We start from the raw sequence: 7,619 nt of genomic DNA, 5'->3' as shown, positions 1-7,619 counted from the left end.
CACCCACTTTCCTGAAGTCAATGACCAGCTCTTTTGTCTTGCTGACATTGAGGGAAAGGTTGTTGTTATGACACTATATCATTAAGCTCTCTATCTCCTCCTCTCGACGTTATTTGAGATATGGCCCACTATGGCAGTATCATCTGCAAACTTGTAGATGGAGTTAGAGCAGTGGACACATAGTCATGAGTATATAGGGAGTAGAGTAGGGGCCTGAGGGCACACCCTTGTGGGACACCAGTGCTGAGAATAATCATGGCAGAGGTGCTGCCACCTATCCTTACTGACTGCGGTCTGTTGGTCAGGAAGTCGAGGTTCCAGGTGCAAAGGGAGGTGTTGAGTCCCAGGTCTAGGAGTTTGGTGATGAGTTTGCTTGGAATTATAGTATTGAGGGCAGAGCTGCAGTCAATAAACAATAGTCTAACGTAGGTGTCTTTACTGTCCAGATGCTCCAGAGATGAGTGTAGGGCCAGGGAGATGGTGTCTGCTGTAGACCTGTTTCGCGGGAGACAAATTGCAGTGGGTCGAGGTTGTCAGGAGGCTGTAGTTGATGCGTGCCATGACCAGCCTCTCGAAGCACTTCATGATGGCAGATGTCAGAGCCACTGGACAGTAGTCATTAAGGCACGTTACCTTGTTTTTCTTAGGTACCAGGATGATAGCGGCCTTCTTAAAGCAGGTGGGAACCTCAGATTGGGGCAGGGAGAATGAAGCAGTGTTTCTTCCAAATGTTGTTCAATGTGGAGGATTACCGATTCATTGGACGAGGGGGGACAGTGGATGTTAATTAGGAGGATCTATCCTTGTTCATTTTTGACTGGACGCAACCCACCATCCCCACCCCCAGTTTGTATATGACTGGTGCATTTGTACTGCCGGGGGATAGGACATCCTCAGGAATAGTGATGGAGCCTGGCATGTTTTGCGCAAGGTAGATCATGTTAGGCTGCTGTCTGTGGGACAGCTCTCTCACCTTGGAGCCCAGTCGTCAGATGTCTGTGACTTTGTGTGATTAACTGGCTGGAAAAATCTTTGCTACCAGCAAATTTGTTGCCTAGGTCGATGCTAGCTGGTTCTATTACAACAACTGAGTAACTTGATAGGCCATTTAAGATTCAACCACATTTGGTGGGCCTGGAGTCACCTATAGACTAGACCTTGTAAGGATAGCAGGCTTTGTCCCCTACAAGGCATTAGTGAACCAACTTGATTGTTAGATCAATCTGTAAGTTGTTGTTACTAATGACAAGTTCATTCTTTTTTAATTCTATATTTTTAAACTGAATTGGAATTCCACAGCTGTCATGATTGGAGTTGAACTTGGGTGTCTGAACTGTTAGTGTAGGACTGTGAGTTAGTTGTCCAGTTACCTAACTGCTGCACCACCACTGTACCTGGACTAAAGGTTACTTATCGTCATCACTTAACCTGCTTTTGTGTTTTTCATCTTACCAACAGTAATGTATTTGGTATTGGTATATTATTATCATTTGTACCGAGGTACAATGAAAAACTTGTCTTGCGTACCGATTGTACAGGTCAATTCATTACACAGTGCAGTTACATTGAGTTAGTACAGAGTGCATTGAGGTAGGACAGGTAAAAATCGATCACTATCTATCGATAATATGCAGGCTCTTTCCTTTCTTGAAATGTCTATCTGCCCACCCACTGCCCTTGCCTTGAGTCCTGCTCTGGAGTGATGGTTTGGATGAAGTCAGGTGAATTGCTGGCCTTCAGTACAGTGGGACTTTACTGCAAACTCAAACATTGCGGCACAGTTTAAAGGTGGCAAAAAAAGATACACGTTTAATAAAACAAAATTGATCTTTCTACCTAGCCTAGTGCAATCATTTGAATTGTGACTGCTGGGACTAGACAAGGAGGCCTTTCAAAGCTATAAAATGAAAGTCAAAGAACTGCAGATGACTTCAACCTAAAACATTAGCTCTGTTTCTCTTTCCACAGACGCTGCCTGGCCTGCTGTTTCCAACACTTTCCGTTCCTTTTTCAAAGTTATGATTCCTGCCCCATTCTACGTCTGTGCCAGCAGGACATAGCAACTCTGATGGCAACTATTACAGTGGCAAACAGCATCAAGCTCATCCAGGGCTCCTTCCACTTCAGCAACAATCACATAGTCGACTGCTGTGCTGCTGACTCTCCAATGCTTTACATTCTCTCCAATGTTACCTATTACTTATTTGCGGATGACCCGAGCTTTTCCTCAGGCTCAAAGAGCTTTTGTTTCCACCCTCCACAACACCAACCCCCAAAAAAAACCACATAACTCATTCGGCAATTTCCCTTTAATTGTCCATATCCCTTTAAATGTGCTCCATGCAATCACCACCTGGAACTGTGAAGCATTATCCAACTAGGCTGGTCCTGGGAAAATTGAATGCTATGAGCACATTTCCATTCTCATTACTGTTGTTTAGCATGCAGAGCTAATTTGAATCAGTGCTCAGAAACCAGCCCTACAGACTTCTAGAACAAGCAGATTCACATGGAGGGAAAAAAATTAACACAAACATAGGAAAAATGACTGTGTCTTTAGCACAATGCTACAGCAAAGCCAGCCAGCCCCATGGTGAACTGGTTTATCTTCAGCATTGTTTGAGGAATACGGCACAGCAAGTTCAAAAGAGATACTCACTTAGAAATAAGTGATTGCATATTGGGGCAAATATTAAATGCAGATTCTAGAATGCTTTAAAATCATTTGGAGTGAGGGTAGACAGGCAGAATCTTATCCCCCCAGAAATGTCGAATACTAGAAGGCATAGCTTTAAGGTGGGAGGGGGGAGTTTAAAGGGGATGTGCGGGGCAAGTTTATTAACACACCGAGTGGTAGGTGCCTGGAACGTGCTGCCGGGGTAGTGGTGAAAGCAGATACAATCATGGCATTCAAGAGAGGCTTTTAGATAGGCACATGAATATGCAGGAAATGGAGGGATATGGATCAGTGCAGGTAGAAGGGATTAGTTTAATTTGGCATCATGCTCAGCACAGACATTGTGGGTTGAAGGGTCTGTTCCTGTGCTGTATTGCTCTATGTTCTATAATCTAAGGCATGGGAAACACAGAGGTCTGGAAGATGTGTCTAGTTTTTTGTAGGCTCTTCTCGGACTGCACACAAACTTGATATGCACTGATGTAACTCTCATTTATATATCCTGCACTGCTTCTCCTCATTGAAAGAAAGATTGAAACTAATTTTAACATTAGCAAAGAAGACAGGAAATGCAATGTTTCAGGTCTCGCATTGTTTTATTTCTCTCACCTCTCTCTCATTCACCCCCCTCCATTAATATCTCATTAAGATAGATCAGCTGCAATTAACAAACCTTCAACGCGTTCTCTCAGTTGGCACCACATCATTCGCATAATTCAGTTTGCTGGTTTCCATCCTGATTCCCTGGGTTCTCTCCACCCCACCCCTTTCTCTGCAATTTAAAACATGCCCACTTCTAATTTTACCACGCTCCCATGAAAGGTCATTGATCTGAAACATTAACTCTTGTTTCTCTCTCTATTGACGTTGCCTGACCTGCTGAGTTTTTCCCGCATTTTTGCTTTTACATCAAGCTGCTACCTTGTTGCATTTTTGTCTATTTAAAATAACACACTCCCTTTTTTCGTGATGTTAACAGTAAGATCTCTGATAGCGTGCTGGGCACCTGGTCCACCACATTTCTTGGCCTCATGATCACGAGAATCAGCAACCAGGAGATCAAAGACATTCGTTTACTAAATGAGGATATCCTTGATCTTCTCAGAAACTCTGTCCACATACTCCTGGTGTTCCAATATGGATAGTGTAGACTTAAGCCAAGCAACCACCACCCTTCACACAGCCTCTGATGTTGACACCAGCACATCATTCTTTGCCCAACAGGAGAGTTGCTTCCAATAGTTTGTACAGTAACAATCTTGGTTCAATCTTTTCCTGGCGACTCCCATTCACCTTTATAAGGCTATTTCCATTTTTGCAGTAACTTTGGCTGTTTACTTTTACCCCAAAACCTGGACAGATTTAAGAGGACATTTACTGGGCATGTTTCTGCAAAAAACATCACAGACATTGGGAAATTTTACAGAGCAACTGCAGAACAGACTACAGGCTGCCCAAACACTTTCCTAAGTTCATGGAGTGTGGTTAAAGTAAAATGAATTTTTTTCCCCACTATTTAACTAGTGGCATTCAGCATTTCAGTGGTGATAATTGTAATTGGCATGTAATTGGCACTAAACGAGATATCATTTATTAGTCACATGTACATCAAAACACACAGTGAAGTGCATCTTTTGCGTAGAATGTTCTGGGGGCAGCCCAGAAGTGTCGCCACGCTTCCGGTGCCAACACAGCATGCCCACAACTTCCTAACCCATACATCTTTGGAATGTGGGAGGAAACCGGAGCACCTGGCGGAAACCCACGCAGATACGGGGAGACCGTACAAACTCCTTACAGAAAGCGGCGGGAACTGAACCCGGGTCGCTGCCGCTGTAATAGTGTTACACTAACCACTACATTATCATGCCTGCCCACTACACTACCGTAAAAGAATGTTTTTCAACAGTGGTGTTCTCTTCAGAATGTTTGAAAACAATGATAAACAGACTGAAACATTAATGGAAACCATATTTCGGTAAACTTAAACACCCTGATGCCTTCTCTGGGTAACAACCATGTATACAGCCCTAAATGTTCTAGCACTACTTTGCAGCGTCTCCTGAGTGACAAGAGTCTACTGCAGGAAGGTTGTTCCCTTTTATAGAACATAGAACAGTACAGCACTGGACAGGCCATTCGGCTCATGATGTTGTGCCAATCTTGATGCCAATTTATATTAAATGTCCTCTCTCTCTGTGTCATCCATATCCCTCCATTCCCTTCATATTCATGTGTCTATCTAAAAGCCTCAAACTCCACCAAACTGCCTGCTTCTACTACTACCCTGTAACCAATTCCAAGCACCTACCACTCTCCACGTAAAAGAACTTCCCCCTCATGTTGTCTTTAACCTTCCCCCCGTAACAAAAGCATGCCCTCCAGTATTTGATATTTCTATCCTGGCGCAAAGATTCAGACTGTCTACCCTATCTATGCCTCTCATAATTTTAAAGACCTCTACCAGGTCTCCCCTCAACCTCTGATGATCTAACCTTTCCTTATAGCTCGTGCCCTCTAATCCAGGCAGCACCCTCTTCTGCACTCCTTCGACAATCCACATCCTTCCTACAATGGGACGACCAGAACTGATAACAATACAGGTAGGTCAAGCCTTATAAACTTGATTGAGATTTTTTGAAGAGATGACAGAAGTGTTTAATGAAGGTAATGCCAAGGATGTTATCTACATGGACTTTAGTAAGGTATTTGATAAGGTCCCTCATGGTAGGTTGATTCAGAAAATAAAGATCCATGGGATCCAGGGTGAATTGCAAGTTTGAATTTGGAACTAGCTTATCCATAGAAGACAAACAGCATGGGTGGAAGCTGTTGTTCTGGCTGGAGATCTGTGACCAGTGGTGTTCTGCAAGGATTGATGCTGGGACCTCTGTTGTTTGTTAGATATATCAATGACTTGGATGTAAATGTAGATGGATGGATTAGCAAGTTTGCGGATGACACCAAGATTGGTGGAGCTGTGGACAGGATTGCTTCAGACTGCTGTCCATTGCCAACTGAGTGACCAGTCTTTGTGGTTGGCAGTGAGGCCACAGTGAGTGTGTTGCCCGAGATGTCAATAATCTCCTGACACTCAGACCTCTGCTTCATAGCTTCAACCTCCTAACACAAATTTGAGCTGATTTATAGGCCACGTGTTGTAGGCCATAGTCCCTGCTTTTCCCCTCTTCTCAGAATTAGCTCTACCTAACGAGAATTGATGGAACATTTTGGTGGGAAACAGGATTCCAATGTCTCCATTCCTATTTGAATGTAGTTCCTCTTGCTTTTTTTTAAAAAAGTGTGTGTGACACAAAGGCTTTTCTAACTACTGTCCATAATAAGGTTCATAACTGTCCCATCTTCAATATCAGTACCATCACAAGCAAGCTTTACTGTGCGACTAATGTCATGGTGAACCAAGAGGACTCACAATAAGAGTTCTCTTGCAGAGATCAAGTGCATTCTGTTATTCTTTTTCCCATCACCATGGTTCATCCTCCTTTGCGAGTTGAAGCAGCAACATCAATGCCATTTCAAGACTGGACCTTTCAATATTGGACCTTTTCTGTGACCGTTTGTAGACTGTTTGCATCCATGCTCAAGCCCAAATAAACCATTTCTTTCTGAAGAAGGTGCATTTCCCCTTCTTGAATTTAACATTACATACATGGAGTCTCCTGAATACCTCTTCAAGTATCAGGAGATTTTTCTCCTTTGGTAGTTGCAATCAAAACATATCCTTGAATGCTTTGACAGTGTGGGACCCCTTTTAACATCTTTTTTTAAGGTGGCCTGAAGTATAGTGGTTGATGACTTCATGCCACATGGTAGGTTGGTATATGAATGAAACCTCTAATGGGAATTGTTTATTACATAGTGTTGGCTTTCTTTATCCATATTTAACTTTCCATACAAGTGGGTCCCTGACAATTCAGTTAACAGTTCCTGCAACATGGGCAAGCTGTATTGTTCATCTTCCATGACTCACTTGAGGCTTACCACGAAAATGGGTGTCAACCAAGTACTCATGCGGTTTTGATCAAAACACTACGTCAATCAAGCTTATTTAACTTCTCTTCCACTTCAGCTTTTTGCATGTTTGGTACTGGTATAGGCAGGCAGTAATTGGTGTTCGGCTTAATCCACACATGGGCTTTGTTTCCCTTGACGCTGGTATACAAATCTTGAACATACCTGCCTATTTCTTTGGAAGCTTATCTGGACATAGGTGTGGAATGATGTTGTGAGGAGATTTAGTACGTCACCAAAGACTCTTGCAAATTTCTATAGATGTATGGTGGAGAGCATCCTGACTGGTTGCATCACAGCCTGGTACGGACACTCCAATGTACAGGATCAAAAGAGGCCGCAGGGGGTTGTAGACTAATGTCGCCCCCACCATTGAGGACATCTTCAAGAGGCAGTGCCTCAAGAGGCTGGCATCCATCACTAAAGACCCTCACTATTGGGGACATGCCCCCTCAAGAGGCTGGCATCCATCACTAAAGACCCTCACTATCGGGGACATGCCCTCTTCTCATTACTACCATTGGGTCCGCATTCAACGATTTAGGAACAACTTCTTCCCCTCTGCCATCAGATTTCTGAATGGTCCATGAACACTACCTCGTTATTCCTTTTTTGTTTGCAGTATTTATTTTCTAATTTATAGCAATTTTACATATTTGCACTGTACTGTTGCTGCAACACAAATTTCATGACATACAAATCAGTGACAATAAACTTGATTCTGTGTGCATTCTTCTAATTCACCTTTAAGCCTTTAAGTCAATCTTTTCCTGAGAGAGTTGGCCTGTAGGTATTCTCACCTGCCATGATTGGTAGCTTCCCTTTTTGATCATCATGAGAAATTACAACTTGCACCTTGGCAAGGGTTTTCAATCCTTAACCAGATGTGCAGATTAGTAAACTTTTAAAA

General features: G+C 43.0%; 1 pseudogene; it reads right to left on the bottom strand.

Moving 5' to 3' along the window:
* Positions 1-3,649: 3,649 nt before the first annotated feature.
* On the bottom strand, positions 3,650-4,062 carry LOC127578557 (40S ribosomal protein S16-like; annotated as a pseudogene).
* Between the last annotated feature and the right edge of the window lie 3,557 nt (positions 4,063-7,619).

Source organism: Pristis pectinata, chromosome 15, assembly GCF_009764475.1.
Source record: "Pristis pectinata isolate sPriPec2 chromosome 15, sPriPec2.1.pri, whole genome shotgun sequence".
Classification (NCBI taxonomy): Eukaryota; Metazoa; Chordata; class Chondrichthyes; order Rhinopristiformes; family Pristidae; genus Pristis; species Pristis pectinata.
This window is presented reverse-complemented; position numbering and strand designations above follow the sequence as displayed.